This window comes from Papio anubis, chromosome 8 (assembly GCF_008728515.1).
Source record: "Papio anubis isolate 15944 chromosome 8, Panubis1.0, whole genome shotgun sequence".
Lineage (NCBI taxonomy): Eukaryota > Metazoa > Chordata > Mammalia > Primates > Cercopithecidae > Papio > Papio anubis.
Window position 1 is genome coordinate 66,271,561 of NC_044983.1, and position 23,314 is coordinate 66,294,874.

The 23,314-nt window shown below is 41.1% G+C and overlaps 1 protein-coding gene across 2 annotated transcripts in view; it reads left to right on the forward strand.

Moving 5' to 3' along the window:
• Window positions 1-1,667: 1,667 nt before the first annotated feature.
• Window positions 1,668-23,314, forward strand: part of XKR9 (XK related 9) — a 185,426-nt gene continuing 163,779 nt past the window's right edge. For both annotated transcript variants that reach the window (XM_021942416.2, XM_021942417.2), the window contains exon 1: window positions 1,668-4,813. The gene's annotated coding sequence lies outside the window, so the exon portion shown is untranslated. The remainder of the gene's footprint in view (window positions 4,814-23,314) is intronic.

Sequence of the window (23,314 nt, forward strand, 5' to 3'; positions counted from 1 at the left end):
ATCGTATGAATATAGCATATCTTACTCATCAGTTGAACATTTGTGTACAAGTTTTTGTCTGAACTCAATTCCTTTGGGTATATACCTAGCAGTGGAATTGCTGATCATAAGGCAACTTTGTGTTTGACCTTTTGAGGAACTCTCACACTGATTTCCATAGTGAATGCACCATTTCCCACCCTATTAGCAACGTGTAGGGATTCCAACTTCTTCCCATCCTTGCCAATACTTGTTATTTTCTGTCTTTTAATCTTATCTGTCCTAGTGGGTGTGAAGTAGTATCTCATTGTGATTTTGCTTTGCATTTCCCTGAGCACTAATGATGTTGACTACGAGCCTTGTCAGGTGCTCGGGAGCCATTGTATATCTTTTTTTGAAGAAATGTCTGTTCAAATCCTTTACCATTTCTAAGTTGGATTAATTTTTTAAAGTTTATTGAGTTGTAAGGGTTTAAAAATATCTATTCTATATGTCCCTGTTGTTCTGTATTTTAAAAAATAAAAATAGATTCTAGATCTTAGCAGATATATGATTTGAAAATATTTTTTTCAGTCTGTCTTTTTACTTTCTTGATGGTTTTCTTTGAAGCACAAAAGTTGTTAATTCAGTCAAGTCCAACTTATTTGTTTTCTCTTTAATCACTTGCTATTGTTGTCCTATATAAGAAATCAGTGCCTAACCCAAGATTCCAAAGATTTACTCCTGTGTTTTCTTCTAAGAGTTTTATAGTTTTAGCTCTTACACTTGGGTCTATGAGGACTCACTTGTATTTTGTACATAATTTCATTTTAGCAGTAATCATACTATCTTCTATTGTTTGCAAGTCTGTCTTCCCACTAGACTGGTGCTCCTCAGGAACTGGGAGTCGTTTCATTTTTCCAGCTCCTACTACCTAGTGCTATACTGTCAAATATTTAGTGGTCAATATTTATTGAGGGAATGAAAAGAAAAAATATCACACATAAATGAGAATAAAACCTTAAGATAGTTTAACCAAGAAACAAATATAAAAATGATACATGACTCTACAAAGTTACTAATTTTAAATATATTTTAAGAAGACTTGCAATGCACCAAGCAAGTCCTGAGTAGGATATAATTATTAACAAGACAGACTTAGTCTTTGTTCTTGAAACTCATGCCTGAATAGAAGACAGACAATAAACAATGACCAATGTGGTGGATATTTACAAAGAGACAGTGCAAGGTGCAATAGAAGTGTTCTAGGTCATTTGGAAATGAATTGCTCTACTAATGTCAGTTTTTAAACTGAAATTGGTCCTTTCAAACCTTAAAATCTAGTGATTTTTCACTCCTTTGTGAGAAGATCACATTGGTCTTCTTCCAACTGCTTAAACATATCATACTCTGGCCAGCCATAGGACTTGAGATGACCATTGGGTTTTTTTGTTCGTTTGTTTATTTGTTTTTGAGATGGAGTCTTGCTCTGTCGCCCAGGCTGGAGTGCAGTGGCATGATCTCAGCTCACTGCAACCTCCACCTCCCAGGTTCAAGTGATTCTCCTGCCTCAGCCTCCTGAGTGGCTGGGATTACAGGCAGGCGCCACCAGGCCTGGCTAATTTTTGTATTTTTAGTAGAGACGGGGTATCACCATGTTGGTCAGACTGGTCTCGAACTTCTGACCTCGTGACCCACCTGCCTCAGCCTCCCAAAGTGCTGGGACATCTAGCATTACAGGCGTGAGCCACTGTGCCCAGCAATCACTGGGTTTGGTAAGATGGAGGTTGTTTGGTTATGTTAGTTTGGGTTGTCCAGGAAATAGATGCCAAGACAGAGTTAGAAGCATAAGAGACTTATTGGCAATAACATTTGTGAAAATTAAAGGGGAGGAGAGTCAACAGGGAAAGCCTTCAGACTGTAATGTAGATCTGATCCCTGTGAAAGGAAGGAAGAAGGATCAGGCAGGAAGAGCCTCAGACTGAAGTGCCGCTGAGAAAGTTTTGGCCAGCCTTGTGTGTGGAGCTCCAGCACAGAGACTACCCATTGAGGATTTCCACATTGGATGGAGATGATGAGTCCTTGGACTGAGACAGTGCTGTCATGCACTGTGGGCTCCTACCCTGCACTCTTGCCATCTTCCGCAGAAGGTCCTTGCTTCTGTCAGGAGACCCTGTCTTCACAAATCTCTCTTGAGCTTTGGTAATTATCCTTCTTGCTCCTTCAGGGACCCTATTGTTTATAACGTTGGGGTACTGCACTATCATTCATCGTTTTCTTACCCGTGCCCACATACCCACACCCTTGAAGGGAGTGCCTTTATACAAATTTCCCCAGATCACCCAATTTAAATGTGCCATTTGCTTCTGCTAGGACCCTAACTCTTATGGAGTCACTAGTGACCTTGAAGAGAGTGTTTTTTGTAGAAATGGTGAAACAAATGGCTGACTGGAGTGGGTTGAAGAGAGAATGGGAAATGACAAGATGGAGGCATGAGTATAAGCAACTCATCTGAGGGGATTTCCCTGCAAGGGAAGGCAGAGTAATTGGCACATGGTGAAGAGAGGTCTAGGGAAGGGTTTTGCTTTTCTTTTTGGATGAGCTACATTATGATGTATTTGCACACAGGTGAGAATGAACTATAAGAAAGATTTATTCTACAGGAGTTCCTTGCAGAAGCAAAGTCCTTGAGCAGCTCAGAGTTGATGGCATCTAGTGCACAGCTGACCACAGTGACAAGATAGGGTGCCCAGAGCAACCAGAGAGAGGGCAGAATTTAGGGGTAGGATGATAATGGGCAAGATGAAGTTGTCTGCTTCTGATTGTTTCTACTTTCTCAGTAAAGTAGGAAACAAAATCATCAGGAGTGGAGATAGTGTGATGGTATTTGAAAAGAGAATGGAGTAAAACTGTGGACGGTGAGTGGATTAAAGGGATGTAATCAGACAGCAGGGCCCACTTGAGATTTGGGGCCATACATTTAAAGTGAGACTGGTAAGCAGAGCCACATAATTTCCTCTAGGCATATCTCCCTGTTTGGATACAGATATGGAGAAGGCAGAGTTGGGCTTTGCCAGGCCAGTATGACAAAGGATGTGGAGGATGTGCAAGGGTGAGGGCAGGGGTGATGAAGTGAGGGCCATAAGGTGGTGGTCATGCTTGTTATACTGTCACCCTCTGCCCTGAGGGTCCACCCTTTTCTGCTATGAAAGGCAAATGTCTGCAGACTGCAATACTGGGGCTCCCTTGCCCTTGACTTCCCATTGGAATGGGACTGGAAGTCGGTGGAAGACACTAGCAAAAATCAGTGGGTTTGAGGATTTCTTTATACTCCCATCATCCCTCCTTGCCTTACTGTGTTTCCAACAGTGACTATGTTTGTTCTCCTGTGGTCACTGCCTCTGTCAGGTAGCTTTTCTGTTACTGTTTCAGCTCTAGGTGGGCTCCAGGGATCTCATTCTCTCCCCTGCCACTTCAGGCTGTTGGTTGTAATAGCTTCCCATGTTCTTACTCTACAAATACTTCACCATCCCTTGTTGGTTCATTCAACCTGCTACTCCTCTGTGAATAAGCCCTTCATTAAACTCTCTCCAGCTAAATTCTTTTGAATGGGCTATCTATTCCTTGCCAGTTCTCTGACAGAGACAGAGGACAGAGAAATAGTGCTAGGGCCTCTGAATTGGAGGCACCTATGGGGCTGAAGAAGTGTTGTGGAGGCTAGCTGGCTGAGGAGGAAGTGGTGAGAGAGTGGGATGCTGGAAATGATTTCAGAGGTTGTGCAGTCACTGGCAATGAGATGCACAGGGTAGAAAGGTGGGAGTGGTAGCTGAGGTGGATGGAGAAGGAGAGCTTTGAGAGTGAGAAGTCAAGGCAGTAGGAGGCTAAGGTGCTCAGCACACATTTCACATGGATGCTAAATCACCAAGAATGACTGAAGGAGAAGAGTGGAAAGGGAGCCAGTGAGGGAGCTGGGCACTAACATCTGCTGCAAATGAGGAAGAGCCTGAGAGACTGGCAGATGATTGCCACAGGAGGGTAGTGGGTAGTATAGTTTCAGGGCATGGACTTCCAGAAAAGCTGGGGTTTTTGAGCAAGGGAGGAGAATTGTCTGTCAGCAGCATTGAGGACTATGAAAGACACCCACTCCACCCCTAGGCTCTGTGGTATGTGGTGCGTGGGAGGGAAGAAACAGCCGCCTCTTGAGAAGGCTAGGGAAGCAGGTTTCAGTTTTCTGTTAGAGCTGCCTCCAGGTTTCTGAGCGAGAAGGTGAAGAAAACATTCAGAAAGAGGCAGAGGGTGTTGGGGATTTGGTAGATGGCACACCTGGAGCTTTGGGGGATACAGTGTAAGAGTTTGGGGACTGGGAAGGGGCTTTTGGCTTAAGCAAAATAAAGGGATGAACAGAGCCTTGTGGGGAGGAGATTGTGGTGATGATGGATAACAATGGAGGTTTGACTCTGGAGGTCACTAAGGTGGAAAGAGTTTTGAAGCGAATGATCCTGAGGTCTTTTAGGGGAAAGTGAAGGTTTAATAATAATTTTCGCTTCTTTTTTAGGATAGACCTTTTAAGTTTATAGTGAAAGGCAGCTGCCATTACCTTCTCCAAGGGTGGATCATGGTGGTGGGGAAAGTAGTCCCACCAAGACACATGGGCTCTGGAGGCCTCCCTGAAGCAGACTTTTTGTTTTGTTTTCTTTTAGAGATGAAGGCCAGGCTGGTCTGAAAATCCTGGCCTCAGGCAATCCTCTTGCCTCAGCATCCCAAAGTGCTGGGATTACAGGTGAACCACCCCACCAGGGACCCCTCAAGCAGATTGATTGCTTATGTGTGTTCAGCTCTGGAGGCCACATTCTAAGTAAGTGAGACTTTGGCAAACATAGCCTGAATCCTGAAATTCTCAGGATTCTTTTAATGATTATAGGACAGAAGGCAGTTTATTTGGGATTAGGTCTATCCAGGAAAATTTGTGGTACAAGGTTGCTGTAATTATGAGAAATATAAAAGAACAGAAATATGATCTTTGCCCTCAATGAGGTTGTGTTTAGTTGTCCTTACAAGACATGTATAAGAATGAAAAACCTGTTCTGAGATGATGTGAAAGTAGGTACAAGAAATTACCTAATAGAAATAAGTTAGAACTAAAATGAGACTGTTTGATTTCAACCTCTCCTTGGGGACAAATTGATGAAAAGTAAGAAACAAATGTTTGTTACATGCTTATTAAATTCCAGGCATTTTGCTTTTACATATATCATTTGGTTTTCACATAAATCTTATAAAATAGGTGTTATCTTTATTTAAAGATAGAGAAGCTGAGGCTTAGAGATGTTAAGTAATTTGCCCAAGGTCATAGGTGCAGGTGTTTGTGTGCCTGCCAAACCCATTCTTATTAATGTTTTTTTGAGACAGGGCCTTGCTATGTTGTCTAGGCTGGACTTAAACCCTTGGGTTCAAGAGAACCTCCTAAATAGCTGGAACTACAAATGTGCACCACTGTGCAGCAAAAAACCCCATTCTTGTTTCATGTAAACAGTCCTGCAGGGTATGTACTTGCCAGAAAGACTCTGACTTTTCAGAAAGCAGTGATTCTCAATCTTATCTCATTTCTGATCTGTTCAAGAGACTGGTTGCTGCCTATGTAGAAATGCAAAGCCCATGAAAAAGACCCCAACAGATCATTTTTCTGTTTACATGTTATTGCTATATCATGCTATTGTTATATCATGCTAATGTTATATCATGAGTTTAAAAACATAAAATTGTACTCATCTAGTGAGGAGGAAATTGTATTTTCATGAGGAAGCAAAACCACTTCATTAATATTTGGAAATTATATGATTTTCTTGAGTATAAATTTGCTGCTATGGAAACGAGAAAACAAATTTATAATACAGTGTTGCCACTAGTACGTAAGACTGGCAGGAGATGGCATGTCACATTTAGAGGTAGATCTGGCAACTGGGAGAGAGCTGTTTGATAACGGCTATGAAGATTCTGTGACCCATCCTGACCACTACCTAGGTGTCTCTCTAGGGGGAGAATGTAATCCTGTGACCTATAGAAGCTTAAGGAGCCCAAGCACAAGGTGGACTTTCTCACCCTATTTAACCAAGCACATCAGGGCCTGAGTAATATTTCCCTTCAGTTTCAGTAAGTGGTGAATGCAAAGTGAAAAATGGAAACAGGAAGTAGAACATTTTCAAGAAGTTTAACTTTGAAGGGGAGAAGAGAGCAGGGTGTGTAAATAAAGAAGAATGGGAGTCAAGGTAGGTTTTGTTTTTGTGTTTTGAGTGATATCACAGTTGAGCATGTTTATTAACAGATGGTAAGGAGGGGAGAGATGAACAGGCTGAAGACGGGGGAAGAGGTGGGCAAAATGATGGACAGAGGTCTCTAAAGTTTGGAATCCACTATAACTTTACATAGGAAGGGACACTTCTTTTTACACCGAAAGGATGGAGGGAGGAGGAAAGGCTAGTAGAGACAGCGCAGTCACAGAATGACAGTGGATGTTCTTCCATGTGGATGGTGAACTCAGGAAGGGCACTGCAAGGAGAACTGTGAGCCAAGTTTCTGTTTTGAATTGTTAAAAACCACAGGCAAAATACATTTAACAGAGTTTACTTGAACATTAAAGGATTCATGAAGTAGGCAGCACTCAAAACCAGAAGAGGTTCACAGAATTGTGTTTCAGCTGTGTGAGCAGCAGGCTTTTATAGGTGGAACAGGTAAAGAAATTACTTGACCAGGCACAATGGTTCACACCTGTAATCTCAGCACTTTGGGAGGCTGAGGCAGGCGAATCACCTGAGGTCAGGAGTTCGAGACCAGTCTGGCCAACATGGTGAAACCCCATCTCTGTTAAAAATACATAAACTAGCTGGGTGTGATGGAGCACACCTGTAATCCCAGCTACACGGGAGGCTGAGGCAGGAGAATCACCTGAACCTGGGAGGCAGAGGTTGCAGTGAGCCAAGATTGTGCCACAGCATTCCAGCTGGGGAAAAAGAGAAACTCCAAAAAAAAAAAAAAAAAAAAAAAAAAAAAGAAAAGGAATTACTTGATTGGGTCCAGCTAAACATTTCCATTATTTGGGTACAATCTGATGGAAGTCCTTAGAGGTAAGTTGATGGTTTGTGACTGATTAAGCTTAAGTGTCCTTTTACTGTTTATATAGAATTGAGTTTTAGTTCATTTGTGTAGGAGCCTAAGGTGCTCATTGGCCTTATTGATGCCCAATTACATATTTTTAAAAAATTTTATTTATTTTTGAGACAGATTCTCACTCTGTCGCCCAGGCTGGAGTGCAATGGTATGATCTTGGCTCACTGCAACCTCCGCCTCCCGGGTTCAAGTGATTCCCCTGCCTCAGTCTCCCAAGTGGTTGGGATTACAGGCACCCACCACCATGCCTGGCTAATTTTCATATTTTTAGTAGAGATGGAGTTTTGCCATGTTGGTCAGGCTGGTCTTGAACGCCTGACCTCAGGTGGTCCACCTGCCTCAGTCTCCCAAAGTGCTGGGATCACAGGTGTGAGCCAGCGTGCCCGGCCAATTACTTATTTTAACAGAATGAATTAATAATAAGGGCAGAAGGAAATATGTCAGCAGGAACAGGGATTTTTTAGGCATAGGGAGCACTGAATGGTTTGTAGAGGGAGAAGGCTATTAGCCCCACCTGAAGACATACAATGTTTGACAGAGGAAAGATGTTCATTCAAGAGGGTTGAAGGGGATTGGTGTTTTGAGGGGAGAGCTTGGTATATAGTTAAAACAACCGGTCAGAGGGAATGTTTGGTGCAGTGGCAGAAGTTGTAGATAGTTTATATATAATGGAATTAATTATATTAGTTATAACTCTTTTAGTTGCAAGTGACTGAAATGGGAATATAGTGAACCAAAAGTTAAGAGAGTCAAAAGAAAAGCTTCAGGAGCCAGGGTGCATTGTGGATCTTAGGAACTAGAACCAGGCACTTGACTTCATTAGATTCTTTCTCTACCTTTCTCGCTTTCTCTTTATTTTTCTTCTGTCTTCTGTTTCAGCTTGGCTTCACTTTTTCCAGACTTTATTTACATGGCAGAGAACATGGTCACTTGCTGGTTCTATCAGAACAATTCCAAGGAAAGACCTAAAGTAAGCTAGTTTAGGTTGAATGATCATTTCTGGGTCAACAATTGTGGCCCATTTTGGCCACATGCTTTTCCCTGTGGGTAGGGTGAGTTTAGTACCAGAAGGTGTGGAGGAGCAAGTACTAGACAAGTAAGAACACAAACCACCACTGGTGTCCTACAGAACATGGTAGAAAGGATCTGGAGGTAGAGGAACAGTGGGAGGTGGTTGGATCAGGGAAGAAAAATCCAGCAGTAATGTGAATGTGAGTGAATGAGAAGAATGGATGGAGTGACTTGTGTTTGAGGCACTGGCCAAGGACTGTGGGGATATCTAGTAGGGTGATTGCTAAAATAATTTCAGCAATCACAGATAGAGGAAGGACTTCAGTTTGAATTTGTTGTGTTTTCAAGAGGGTTCTAGTTCTTTGGAACAGACAGGAAAATGGTGTCAGGTAATTGGTTCCTGGAGGCTGGCACATTCTGGAGACAGCAGCAGCTTCGGGGGATGCTTCATAAGGTTATTATGCACTGACATCTGCCAGGAGTAGATCATTTTCACCTGATGAGAATTAAACATTGAGAGCATCATTTTGTGTAAAATGCCTTCCCCAAATTAGAAGGACTTATGCCTCAGGGACTTCGTGACTGATGGAACTGAATAGATATCTTGTAGCCATCAAAGAGTGGTGTGTGGCTCAGTGCCTAGTAGAACCCAGGTCTTGGGGTGATGGCCAAGGATTCTTTGGAGCTCCTTCCTTGTTTGCATCAGTCCATGTGCTCCAAGACAAAGCTATGGCACAAATAAAAACAACTACAATGTATATAATTCTTTGCAGTCCTCCAAGCACTTCTGATATACATTACTAATTTTAACTTTATCTAAACCTAGAACATAATGTTATCCCTGTTTCAAATGAGGAGATAGAGGCTCAGAAAAATAACTTAAGGTTTCACAACTAAGTTTTAACTCCCAGGATGAAGAATGTGAATTTTAGCTTATAAAATTATGGTAAGATTATACTAAAGACTAAATATGGTACTTTGTGGCAATTAGTTGGTATAAGTCAAAGTGAAATAATCATAAGGGAATATGTGAATGTACTGTTAATAACATCAAAATAAAATTAATATTTATTGGATGCCAAGTGCTATGCTAAACACTACAAACTACTCATTTAATAGTGACAACTCATTGAGTCAGATCCTATTACCATTCCTTTTCTACAGATGAAGATTGATTAGACGAATATTACTAAACTGTTAATACCACCACCATGATAAGTGGAAATAGGAATAGGCTGCATACAGGGAAATCAACTAATAGTAGTTGATTTTAATTAGGAAATGAGCACTAGGCTAGGGAAAGAAGAGAAAGGAATAAATCCTTGAGTCTGTTTAAGACAAATGATAGATTTTCTCCCTGTGAAGCAAGCCACTTTTATGTCTTAGGCCATTTATTCCTCCTTCTGAGTACACTTATACCAATCAGCATTTTCTTTGGTTCTCAATCTGCCTTCAAACTACATCCTCAAACTATAGCATAAATATTTCCCAGTTAAGTGGAGTGGGGCTAAAAAGAAACAAGGGTGACAAAGGACTAATTCAGCTTGGGACACAGGAGAATGGTAATGCCATTTACCCACATGGTGTGTAGAGAAAGGGAGGTAATCAGGAAATTGTGCAGTAAGCTGAAAAGTTTGGTTTTAGATGCATTGGGTTTCTTCAACACATGCATGTCTGGTCTTTGGGAGACAGCCAAATAAAGGATCCTTACAGACAGCAAAAGATTCAGGCCTGGGGCTTTGGTGAGTTATTCAAGCTAATCACACATTTGGAAATTATTCAGCATGGTGGTAATGTTAACAACACCAAAATGGATTAGCTTGTTGAGGTGGTGAATAAAAAGAAAAGAACAATGTATTTAGTCTTGGAGGTGTCCATACGAAAGAGGCTTAAGGGGGATCAGGAATTTAATTATGTATATGTCATTTTAATAGCAAATTTCAGAGTCCTTTTCAAATGATAAGTTTCCCACAGTCTCCATAAAACTGAATGAGGAAATTTTAAAAAGTCCATAATATTCTTTCACTCTATAATCCTAGTAACTGATTTATTTTAGGCTTAAATGCTATTGCAAGGAATGTGCTCGTCTAAAAGACAGTACTATTAGGTTATTTCCTCCCACGTTGAAATGCATTAAAAATATACTAAATGAGTCAAGTAATATAATAGGGAAAGAAATGGAGAATAATTACATTAAATAACTGAATTCCAAGAATAATTGCTCTAAGACTAGCTTCCAGGAAGCCACGGCAAAAACTGATCATGGCGAATTAACTAGATAATATCCCATGTAGAGTTTTGGAAACATGGCTAACTATCATTATTGCAAGGGCCGTCCCTCACCAGGAGAGTCCAGTGAATGGTCTTACAGCTAAGAAGCTGTGTTGTTTTAATTTAAAAATTCCCCAGGGAATTCTGAGAATTAATCAAATTTGACAAGCACTGCTCCAATAAAGGAAACATACAAGTTCACAGGAGAGACAAACTTTTTTTCTAGCTCTGAAATGAGAAAAGATTTTGTTCCATTGACATTGAAGAACATTCAATAATAAAATAGACAATGTCTTCAATGGAATTTAAAAAAACAGGTAAGATTTTATCTATTTTTTTTTTAAAAGTTTTAATAGAGACAAGGTCTTGGTGTCACCTGGGCTGGAGTTCAGTGTTTCTAATCATGGTTCACTGTAACAAACTCCTGGGCTGAAGTGATCCTCCTGCCTCAGCCTCCCAAGTAGCTAGGACTACTGGTGCACCACCATGCCCAGCTAATTGTGCCTGGCTAATTTTTAATTTTTTTTAGAGACCAGTATCACAATGTTGTCCAAGCTAGCCTCAAATTCCTGGCCTCAAGCCATCCTCCTGCCTTTTGCCTTCTAAAGGTCTGGGATTGCAGGTGTGTACCGCCACACTTGGACTTTTATGTCTGTGTCTTTATACTGACTTTTGACAAAATAAAAGCCACCAACATAATATTAAATTACAATTCTGTTGCTGTAGTAAAATAATCATCTGGGTCAGTTGAAAAAACTATACTCCTTTGGGGTCCAGAAATTTGCATTTGTAATAAGTCACCAGATGATACAAATGGTCCAGGAACGCATTTTTACACTGAGAGAATGGATGGTTAACAACAATCCTTAGCATTTTAGGTTTAGATATCAAATGTTAAGGTGTACTATTTGTAATAGACATTTTCACCATTTTTGAAAACTGAAGCAGGGTTAATCTACTTCTATAAGCTGGAAAGACGTCTGTGGTATAAAACCAGAACACTTCTAGTGAGACTTTTCTTCAACACTCAGGAAAATATTAAAAGCATGGTTTGCTTTATATGCCACTAGAGTAGATGTTAATTTCACACTAAAAAGAAGAAATTCATACTCAGTGGATTAAAACCTTTTAAACTCATGGCATAGAAACATGGGAAAACGAATTTCCTAGTCTTTTAGCAGAGATGCACTTCACTCAAAACATTAAAGAGCCAAAGACATCACTGTGTTAATACAACCATACATAATATAAGATCATATATACGGTCCGGAATTGCTGCAGCCCAATATATTTGGAAACATCTGATTTGTAGCAACACAATTTTTAAGATTGGTCATTATTTTCAAATACATCAGGAAAAAATATTCTGAAGGGGAGTGCTTCTTTGTGGTCATAGTCATCCCACACTTCTTAAAAACACTAGTAAAAATAAGTAAGGGAATCTGCCATATAAATGTTAGCATTCATACAGATTTAGTAGTAACTTGACCAGACAGAGAGAAAATGTGGTGTTGGCTGAAGACTAAGGAATAGAGGCAGGGACCTTTTTCTCTTTACTAGTTATTGAATCTAGTTACTAGTTATTGAATCCTAAATTCAATTCAACTGTCAGTGAGAGAAACTTGAACTGTCATAGATTTTTAATACTGTAATATATTGTGACTAAAAAACAACGTTGGGATCTACCATAGACATATAAATAGCCCCCTGCTGGATTCAGGTAACTTTGGATCTAGTTATCTTTAGGTGGTTTTCATACTGCAGTAAACAAAGATCATAAAGGTCTGACTCCAACTCACCTTAATTCTCTAGGTCCTTAAGTCTAGATACTAGGTGCAGGATTTATTTTTAGGGAAAACTTTGTGCTTCAGAATAGTATCTATGAAATAATAAGAATTTGAAAATTCCTATTTTTAAACCTAAGTGAGCAATAAATAAGCATGTACCTTTCATTGTTTCCGATTCCTGATAGGTTTTGCAGAATAAAAATTCTAGGACAAAAATGCTTATTCCACTGAACTAAAAAGTTGGAACCCATCCATTGCATATTATCAGTATTTGACATTAAAAATGTAAATTTATACCAAACTAATAAATAGACCTAATTTAAATATTAAATAGTAACAGCAGGAAAAACATTTCTCCATTCTCTCTCCTCCCACTCCCACACTTCCCAAAGGCAACGACTAAACTCTTTTAGACATTTTTGTTCTAGTATTAACCAATAAAACACTTCTACTACTTCTTGATTTGCCAATTTTAGGCTTTATTGACTTTCTATTATCATAGGTGATGATTTAGTATTCTTAACCTCCCACTTCCTATCTCCTGTTATCCTATATCACCATTTTTTGGTCAGTGTTTACACTATTTCCTACGAAAAATGCAGAGGCAGAAAATATTTCATGATTATTTCCTTCCTTGCACTACTTTAGTTTTTTGGAATAAACAGTTGTCTCATATTTTCTACTTGCATAGTTTTCTATGAACTCATTATTTCAGTTGTTCAACTAGAGCTGTTGTATGACTAACAGCAGTTTTTTTAACCCCAGTGCTCAAATATATCAGATAATGTATTGGTTCGTTTTTTTCCCCCTGGATATCTCTGTCTCTGAAGCTCTTCCTTCCTCCTGCTCCAATCTGGAGAAGGCTTTGGGCACACCTTTGTCTTATAACTTCCTTTTGGCATTTTTCTGTGGTGGATTTACTATTTCAATTTTGTGCTTTCCTTTTTCCCATTTTTCTAGAGTATATTATCCTGTAGTTCTCTAAAGAGAGTTGTATGGCAGATACACTTTTTGAGTCCTTACATTCACACATGATTTATTGGTTGGTTATGCATTTCTAGGATGCAAATAATTTCTCCCTCAGATTTTTAAAATTTATTAGTTATTTGAGATGGGGTCTTGCTATGTTGGCCAGGCTGGTCTCAAACTCCTGGTTTCAAGCAATCCTCCCATCTTGGCCTCCCAAAGTGCTGGGATTACAGGTGTGAGCCACTGTACCCACCCTTCCCTCAGATATTTGAAGGCCTTCTGTCCTAATACCTACTCAGCACTGAAAAAGTCAGTGCCATTTTGATTTGTGTTCCCTTCTAAGTGATTACAAATTCCTAATCCTACCACCACACCTACAACCTACAATCTCTTAAGAGCTTCTCCTTATTTCTAATGTTCTGAAATTTGACAATAGTATGTCTTGGTTTGGATTGTTTTGTCTTTTTTATTGTTGGGTATTAAGTAGACCCTTTCAATTTAGACTCATCTTGCAGGTCTGGGAAATTTTCTTATATTTCTTCTTTGATAATTTCTGCCTATTTTCAGTTCTTTTTTTGGGGGGACTCATTACGTTAATATTGTACTTCCAGCTTGCCTCCTAAATTCTTCTATCTTTTCTATTTTCCATTTTTGTTTTTTGTTGTTCTATTTCTAAAAAATTTCTCAACTTTGTTTTTCAAACTTCTGTTTATTTTGGTTATATATGTTTTTATTTTCCAAAGCTTTTTCATAGAGCTATTTTTCTTTTCCTTTTTTTTCCCCCCTCTTTGAGACAAAGTTTCACTCTGTTGCCCAGGCAGGAGAGCAGTGGCATGATCACAGCTCACTGTAGCCTCAACCTTCCAGGCTCAAGGGATCCTCCCACCTTAGCCCCCGCAGTAGCTGGGATTACAGGTGTGCCACCATGCCCACCTAATTTTTTTTTTTTTAAATTTTAGTAGAGAGGAGGTCTCACTATGTTGCCCAGGCTTCTTGTGAACGTCTGAGTTCAAGTGATCCTCCTGCTTCACCCTCCCAAAGTGCTGGAATTACAAGTGTGAGCTACCATGCCAACCTCTTTTACTATTATTTTAATATATACCTCTATATACTTATTGTTTTTTATTGGGTCTGGGAAAGGAGTAGCAATAATAATATGTATTATTTCAAAGAATAATGCTTAATGTTTTAAAAAACTGTACATAATGTTAATGGCTTTTAATGTGGATTGTTGGGGATTCAGACTGCTTAAAATTTAGCATTATGAGTAATTTATCTGGATAAAACTGGTAACAAGCACTTTGTTGATAATTTATTGTTATATCATCCAATAATGGACAAAATAAGCATAAGCAGCACGTAAAATAGAGTCCTCATTTACTACTGTTGACCTTCCTTTTTCAGAAAACTCTCTTGGCTGGTAAACACTACTCCCCCAGTGATTGTCCTGTCCTTGATTCAATCTTTCTAACCTTTGGCAGCTTCTTTTCCTGTATACGGTAGTCCTCCCTTAACTGTTGGGGATACATTCCAAGATCCCTAGTGGATACCTGAAACTGCATACCAAATAGCACCAAACCTTATATATGCATTGCTGTTTTTTCCTATACATACATACATACCTATGATAAAGTTTAATTTATAAATTAGGCACAGTAAGAGATTAACAATACAGTAGAACAATTAAAACAGTATCCTGTAATAAACGTTATGTGAATGTGGTCTCTCTCTCTCAAAATATCTTATTGTTCTGTACTTACCTATTTTCAGACCCAGCTGACTGTGGGTAACTGAAATTGCAGAAAGTGAAACTGCAGATAACGGGGGGCTACTGTATCCACCCCATGGTTGTCCACACACTCACTCATTGCTTCAATTGCAACCTCAGTGCTGATGACTTCCCAATCTCTATCTCTAACCCAGACCTCTATCATAAACTCCTCACTGCAGACTAGCTCTCACTAGTTCCCAGTGGTCATCTACTTCCCCATAGACAGCTCAGGCCTTTTGTTGTGGGAAGTCAAGGACCCCGAACGGAGGGACCAACTGGAACCGAGGCAGAAGAACATAAATTGTGAAGATTTCATGGATATTTATCAGTTCCCAAAATTAATACTTTTATAGTTTCTTATGCCTGTCTTTACTGCAATCTCTGAACATAAATTGTGAAGATTTCATGGACATTTATCACTTCCCCTGTTAGTACTCTTACAATTTCTTATGCCCAGCATTACTTTAATCTCTTAATCCTGTTATCTTCGTAAGCTGAGAATGTACATCACCTCAGGACCACTATTGCATGAATTGATTGTAAAACATGTGTGTTTGAACAATATGAAATCAGTGCACCCTGAAAAAGAAAACAATAACAGCGATTTTCAGGGAACAAGGGAAGATAACCATAAGGTCTGAATGCCTGTGGGGTCAGGCAGTATTCAACCATATTTTTCTTCTTGCAGAAAGCCTATAGATGAATGTGCGAGTAGGAGAAATATCGCTGAATTCCTTTCCCAGCGAGGAATAACCCTGGGGAAGGAATGCCCTCCTGGGGGGAGGTCTATGAACGGCCACTCTGGGAGTGTCTGTCTTACGTGGTTGAGATAAGGACTGAAATATGCCCTGGTCTCCTGCAGTACCTTCAGGCTTACTAGGATTGGGAAATTCCAGCCTGGTAAATTCTAGTCAGACTGGTTGTCTGCTCTTGAACCCTGTTTCCTGTTAAGATGTTTATCAAGACAATGTGTGCCCAGCAGGACATAGATCCTCATCAGTAATTCTAATTTTGCCTTGCCTTGTGATCTTTATTGTCCTTTGAAGCATGTGATTCTTGTGACCTACTCCCTGTTCATATATCCCCTCCCCTTTTAAAATCCCTAATAAAAACTTGCTGGTTTTGTGTCTCGGGGTTGTCATCATGGTCCTACCAATACGTGATGTCACCCCTGGAGGCCCAGCTGTAAAATTTCTCTCTTCGTACTCTTCCTCTTTATTTCTCAGACCAGCCGACACTTAGGGAAAATAGAAAGAACCCACGTTGATATATTGGGGGCTGGTTCCCCTGATACCTTTAATTTTCATTAAAATGTTTTATTATTTATACTTTAAATAGGCAATACATTCAAATAATTCAATTCCAAAAGATATAAATGGGTATACTGTAAAATTTCTGATCCTATTCTCCATCCCTTAGCCACTTATAAGTTCTCCTCCTGGGAGGGAACCAATGTTATTGGTCTTTTAATATTTATGATATCTTTTCTGCATACACAAGTAAGTCCACTTGTATGTGTCCTCTCCCCCACTGGTCACTTTAATTCCAAATTTGTTTTACAAGGCACCAATGCAGGTGGAACCAAGACTTTCACAACCAATATTTCTTTTTTTATTATTATTATACTTTTAAGTTCTAGGGTACATGTGCACAACATGCAGATTTGATACATAGGTATACATGTGCCATGTTGGTTTGCTGCACCTATCAACTTGTCATTTACATTAGGTATTTCTCCTAAAGCTATTCCCCCCCAGCCCCCACCCTCTGACAGGCCCCACTGTGTGATGTTCCCTGCCCTATGTCCAAGTGAGCTTGTTCAATTGTTGAGTTGAACAATTCCCACCTATGAGTGAGAACATGTGGTGTTTGGTTTTCTGTCCTTGTGATAGTTTGCTGACAATGATGGTTTCCAGCTTTATCCATGTCCCTGCACAGGACATGAACTCATGCTTTTTATGGCTGCATAGTATTCCATGGTGTGTATGTGCCACATTTTCTTTCTTTCTTTCCCCTCCCTCCCTCCCTCTCTCTCTCTCTCTCTCTCTCTCTCTCTCTCTCTCTTTCTTTCTTTCTTTCTTTCTTTCTTTCTTTCTTTCTTTCTTTCTTCCATTTCCCTTCCTTCCTTCCTTCCTTCCTTCCTTCCTTCCTTCCTTCCTTCCTTCCTTCCTTCCTTCCTTCCTTCCTTCCTTCCTTCCTTCCTTCCTTCCTTCCTTCCTTCCTTCCTTCCTTCCTTCCTTCTTTCCTTTCTTTCAACATTCTTTGAGTTCTAAGGATTGCGTATTGCATAGCGATTGCAGGTTTGTTACATGTATGCTGATGCCATGTTGATTTGCTGCCCGTCGGCTTTGATCGGCGCCCATCAGCTTCGTCATTGCAATCCGGTGCAAACTCCCAATCTGGCCTTCCCCTCCCCTCACATGTTGTTTACAGAAGGTGTTGGCTGATGTCCCCCTTCCCGAGTCCAAGTGATCTCATTGTTCAGTTCTCACCTATGAGTGAGAACATGCGGTGTTTGGTTTTCTGTTCTTGTGATAGTTTGCTAAGAATGATGGTTTCCAGCTGCATCCATGTCCCTACAAAGGACACAAACTCATCCTTTTTTATGGCTGCATAGTATTCCATGGAGTATATGTGCCACAGTTTCTTAATCCAGTCTGTCACTGATGGACATTTGGGTTGATTCCAAGTCTTTGCTATTGTGAATAGTGCCGCAATAAACATACGTGTGCATGTGTCTTTATAGCAGCATGATTTATAATCCTTTGGGTATATACTCAGTAATGGGATGGCTGGGTCATATGGTACATCTAGTTCTAGATCCTTGAGGAATCACCATACTGTTTTCCATAATGGTTGAACTAGTTTACAATCCCACCAACAGTGTAAAAGTGTTCCTATTTCTCCACATCCTCTCCAGCACCTGTTGTTTCCTGACTTTTGAATGATTGCCATTCTAACTGGTGTGAGATGGTATCTCATTGTGGTTTTGATTTGCATTTCTCTGATGGCCAGTGATGATGAGCATTTTTCAATTCCTGGATATCCTTGTTAACTTTCTGTCTCGTTGATCTGTCTAATGTTGACAGTGGGGTGTTGAAGTCTCCCATTATTATTGTATGGGAGTCTAAGTCTCTTTGTAAGTCTCTAAGGACTTGCTTTATGAATCTGGATGCTCCTGTATTGGGTGCATATATATTTAGGATAGTTAGCTCTTCCTGTTGAATTGGTCCCTTTACCATTATGTAATGGCCTTCTTTGTCTCTTTTGATGTTTGATGGTTTAACGTCTGTTTTATCAAAGACTAGTATTGCAACCCCTGCTTTTTTTTGTTCTCCATTTGCTTGGTAAATCTTCCTCCATCCCTTTATTTTGAGCCTATGTATGTCTCTGCATGTGAGATGGGTCTCCTGAATACAGCAGACTGATGGGTCTTGACTCTTTATCCAGTTTGCCAGTCTGTGTCTTTTACTTGGAGCATTTAGTCCATTTACATTTAAGGTTAATATTGTTATGTGTGAACTTGATCCTGCCATTATGATATTAACTGGTTATTTTGCTCATTAGTTGATGCAGTTTCTTCCTAGCCTCGATGGTCTTTACATTTTGGCATGTTTTTGCAATGGCTGGTACCGGTTGTTCCTTTCCATGTTTAGTGCTTCCTTCAGGGTCTCTTGTAAGGCAGGCCTGGTGGTGACAAAATCTCTAAGCATTTGCTTATGTGTAGAGGATTTTATTTCTCCTTCACTTATGAAACTTAGTTTGGCTGGATATGAAATTCTGGGTTGAAAATTCTTTTCTTTAAGAATGTTGAATATTGGCCCCCACTCTCTTCTGGCTTGTAGAGTTTCTGCCGAGAGATCTGCTGTGAGTCTGATGGGCTTCCCTTTGTGGGTAACCCGACCTTTCTCTCTGGCTGCCCTTAAGATTTTTTCCTTCATTTCAACTTTGGTGAATCTGGCAATTATGTGTCTTGGAGTTGCTCTTCTCGAGGAGTATCTTTGTGGCGTTCTCTGTATTTCCTGGATTTGAATGTTGGCCTGCCCTACTAGGTTGGGGAAGTTCTCCTGGATGATATCCTGAAGAGTGTTTTCCAACTTGGTTCCATTTTCCCCCTCACTTTCAGGCACCCCAATCAGACGTAGATTTGGTCTTTTTACATAATCCCATACTTCTTGCAGGCTTTGTTCGTTTCTTTTTCTTTTGGTTTGTCTTCTTGCTTCATTTCATTCATTTGATCCTCAATCGCTGATACTCTTTCTTCCAGTTGATCGAGTCGGTTACTGAAGCTTGTGCATTTGTCACGTATTTCTCGTGCCATGGTTTTCATCTCTTTCATTTAGTTTATGACCTTCTCTGCATTAATTACTCTAGCCATCAATTCTTCCACTTTTTTTTCAAGATTTTTAGTTTCTTTGCGCTGGGTACGTAATTCCTCCTTTAGCTCTGAGAAGTTTGATGGACTGAAGCCTTCTTCTCTCATCTCCTCAAAGTCATTCTCCGTCCAGCTTTGATCCGTTGCTGGCGATGAGCTGCGCTCCTTTGCTCGGGGAGATGTGCTCTTATTTTTTGAATTTCCAGCTTTTCTGCCCTGATTTTTCCCCATCTTTGTGGTTTTATCTGCCTCTGGTCTTTGATGATGGTGACGTACTGATGGGGATTTGGTGTAGGTGTCCTTCCTGTTTGATAGTTTTCCTTCTAACAGTCAGGATCCTCAGCTGTGGGTCTGTTGGAGATTGCTTGAGGTCCACTCCAGACCCTGTTTGCCTGGGTATCAGCAGCAGAGGCTGCAGAAGATAGAATATTGCTGAACAGCGAGTGTACCTGTCTGATTCTTGCTTTGGAAGCTTCCTCTCAGGGGTGTACTCCACCCTGTGAGGTGTGGGGTGTCAGACTGCCCCTAGTGGGGGATGTCTCCCAGTTAGGCTACTCAGGGGTCAGGGACCCACTTGAGCAGGCAGTCTGTCCCTTCTCAGATCTCAACCTCCGTGTTGGGAGATCCACTGCTCTCTTCAAAGCTGTCAGACAGAGTCGTTTGCATCTGCAGAGGTTTCTGCTGCGTTTGTTATTGTTTACTGTGCCCTGTCCCCAGAGGTGGAGTCTACCGAGACAGGCAGGTTTCCTTGAGCTGCTGTGAGCTCCACCCAGTTCGAGCTTCCCAGCGGCTTTGTTTACCTACTTAAGCCTCAGCAATGGCAGGCGCCCCTCCCATAGCCTTGCTGCTGCCTTGCCGGTAGATCACAGACTGCTGTGATAGCAATGAGGGAGGCTCCGTGGGCTTGGGACCCTCCCGGCCAGGTGTGGGATATAATCTCCTGGTGTGCCTGTTAGCTTTAAGCGCAGTATTGGGGTGGGAGTTACCTGATTTTCCAGGTGTTGTGTGTCTCAGTTCCCCTGGCTAGGAAAAGAGATTCCCTTCCCCGTTGAGCTTCCCAGGTGAGGCGATGCCTCGCCCTGCTTCAGCTCTTGCTGGTCGGGCTGCAGCAGCTGACCAGCACCGATTGTCCGGCACTCCCTAGTGAGATGAACCCAGTACTTCAGTTGAAAATGCAGAAATCACCGGTCTTCTGTGTCGCTGGCGCTGGGAGTTGGAGACTGGAGCTGTTCCTATTCGGCCATCTTGCTCCGCCCCCCTTCTTTTCTTCTTTATTAGTCTTGCTAGCGGTCTATCAATTTTGTTGTTTTTTTCAAAAAACCAGCTCCCGGATTCATTAATTTTTTGAATGATTTTTTGTGTCACTCCCTCTTTCAGTTCTGCTCTGATCTTAGTTATTTCTTGTCCTCTGCTAGCTTTTGAATGTGTTTGCTCTTGCTTCTCTAGTTCTTTTAATTGTGATGTTAGGGTGTCAATTTTAGATCTTTTCTGCTTTCTCTTGTGGGCATTTAGTGCTATAAATTTCCCTCTACACAATGCTTTAAATGTTTCCCAGAGATTCTGGTATGTTGTATCTTTGTTCTCATTGGTTTCAAAGAACATCTTTATTTTGGACTTCATTTCGTTATTTACCCAGTAGTCATTCAGGAGCAGGTTGTTCAGTTTCCATGCAGTTGTGCGATTTTGAGTGAGTTTCTTAATCTTGAGTTCTAATTTGATTGCACTGTGGTCTGAGAGACAGTTTGTTGTGATTTCTGTTCTTTTACATTTGCTGAGGAGTCTTTACTTCCAATTATGTTGTCAGTTTTGGAATAAGTGTGATATGGTGCTGAGAAGAATGTATATTCTGTTGATTTGGGGTGGAGAGTTCTGTAGATGTCTATTAGGTCTGCTTGGTGCAGAGCTGAGTTTAAGTCCTGGATATCCTTGTTAACCCTTTGTCTCCTTGATCTGTCTAATATTGACCATGGGGTGTTAAAATCTCCCATTATTATTGTGTGGGAGTCTAAGTCTCCTTGTAGTTCACTAAGAACTTGCTTTATGAATCTGGGTGCTCCTGTATTGGGTGCATATATATTTAGGATAGTTAGTTCTTCTTGTTGAATTGATCCCTGTACCATTATCTAATGGTCTTCTTTCTCTCTTGGGGAAGTTCTCCCAGATAATATCCTGAAGAGTGTTTTCCAGCTTGGTTCCATTCTCCCCATCACTTTCAGGTACACCAGTGAAACACAGATTTGGTCTTTTCACATAGTTCCATATTTCTTGGAGGCTTTGTTCATTTATTTTTATTCTTTTTTCTCTAACCTTGTCTTCTTGCTTTATTTCATTAATTTGATCTTCAATCACTGATACCCTTTCTTCCTCTTGATTGAATCAGCCACTGAAGCTTGTGCAAGTGTCACGAAGTTATCTTGCCGTGGTTTTCAGCTCCATCAGGTAATTTAAGGTCTTCTCTACACTGTTTATTCTAGTTATCCATTCGTCTAACCTTTTTTCAAGGTTTATATTTTCCTTGCGATGGGTTCGAACATGTTCCTTTAGCTCAGAGAAGTTTGTTATTACCGACTTTCTGAAGCCTACTTCTGTCAACTCATCAAAGTCATTCTCTGTCCAGCTTTGTTCTTTTGCTAGTGAGGAGCTGTGATCCTTTGTAGGAGAATAGGTGCTCTGATTTTTAGAATTTTCAGCTTTTCTGCTTGGTTTCCCCCCATCTTTGTGGTTTTTACCCACCTTTGGTCTTTGATGTTGGTGACCTACAGATGGGGTTTTGGTGTAGATGTTGTTTTTGTTGCTGTTGATGCTATTCCTTTGTGTTTTTAATTTAGTTTTCCTTGTAAGAGTCAAGTCCCTCAGCTGTAGGTCTTTTGGAGTTTGCTGGGGGTCCACTCCAGATCCTGTTTGCCTGGGTATCAGCAACGGAGGCTGCAGAACAGCATATATTGCAGAACAACAAATATTGCTGCCTGATCCTTCCTCTGGAAGCTTCATCCCAGAAAGTCACCCGCCTATATGAGGTGTCTGTTCGCCCCTACTGGGAGGTGTCTCCCAGTTAGGCTACATGGACCCACTTGAGGAGGCAGTCTGTCTGTTCTCAGAGTTCACATGCCGTGTTGGGAGAACCACTGCTCTCTTCAGAGCTGTCAGAGCTGCAGACGTTTAAGTCTGCAGAAGTTGTCTGCTGCCTTTTGTTCAGTTAAGCCCTGCCCACAGAGGTGGAGTCTAGAGGCAGTAGGTCTTGCTGAGCTGTGGTGGGCTCTGCCCAGTTCGGGCTTCTTGGCTGTTTTGTTTACCTACTCAAGCCTCAGCAATGGCAGATGCCCCTCCCCCAGCCAGGCTGCCGCCTTACAGTTTGATCTCAGACTGCTGCGCTGGCAGTGAGCAAGGTTCCGTGGGCATGGGACCCGCTGAGCCAGGCATGAGAGAGAATCTCCTTGTCTGGCAGTTGCTAAGTCCTTGGGAAAATTGCAGTATTTGGGTGGGAGTGTCCCATTTTTCCAGGTACAGTCTGTCATAGCTTCCTTTGGCTAGGAAAGGGAAATCCCCTGACCCCTTGTGCTTCCCATGTGAGGCGATGCCCCACCCTGCTTCAGCTTGCCCTCCGTGGGTTTCACCCACTGTCCAACCATTCCCAGTGAGATGAACCAGGTACCTTAGTTGGAAATGCGGAAATCACCTGTCCTCTACATCAATCACGCTGGGAGCTGCAGACCAGAGCTGTTCCTATTCAGTCATCTTGGAATGGATCCCCCAATATTTCAAATACTGAACGTATATCCCCTAACAAAACACAAGTATTGGCTGGGTGTAGTGGCTTGTGCCTATAGTGCTAGCACTTTGGGGGGCTGATGCCGGTGGATTGCTTGAGTCTAGGAGTTCTATTTTTTTTTTTTTTTGAGATGGCGTCTCGCTCTGTCGCCCAGGTTGGAGTGCAGTGGTGCGATCTTGGCTCACTGCAAGCTCTGCCTCCTGGGTTCACGCCATTCTCCTGCCTCAGCCTCCTGAGTA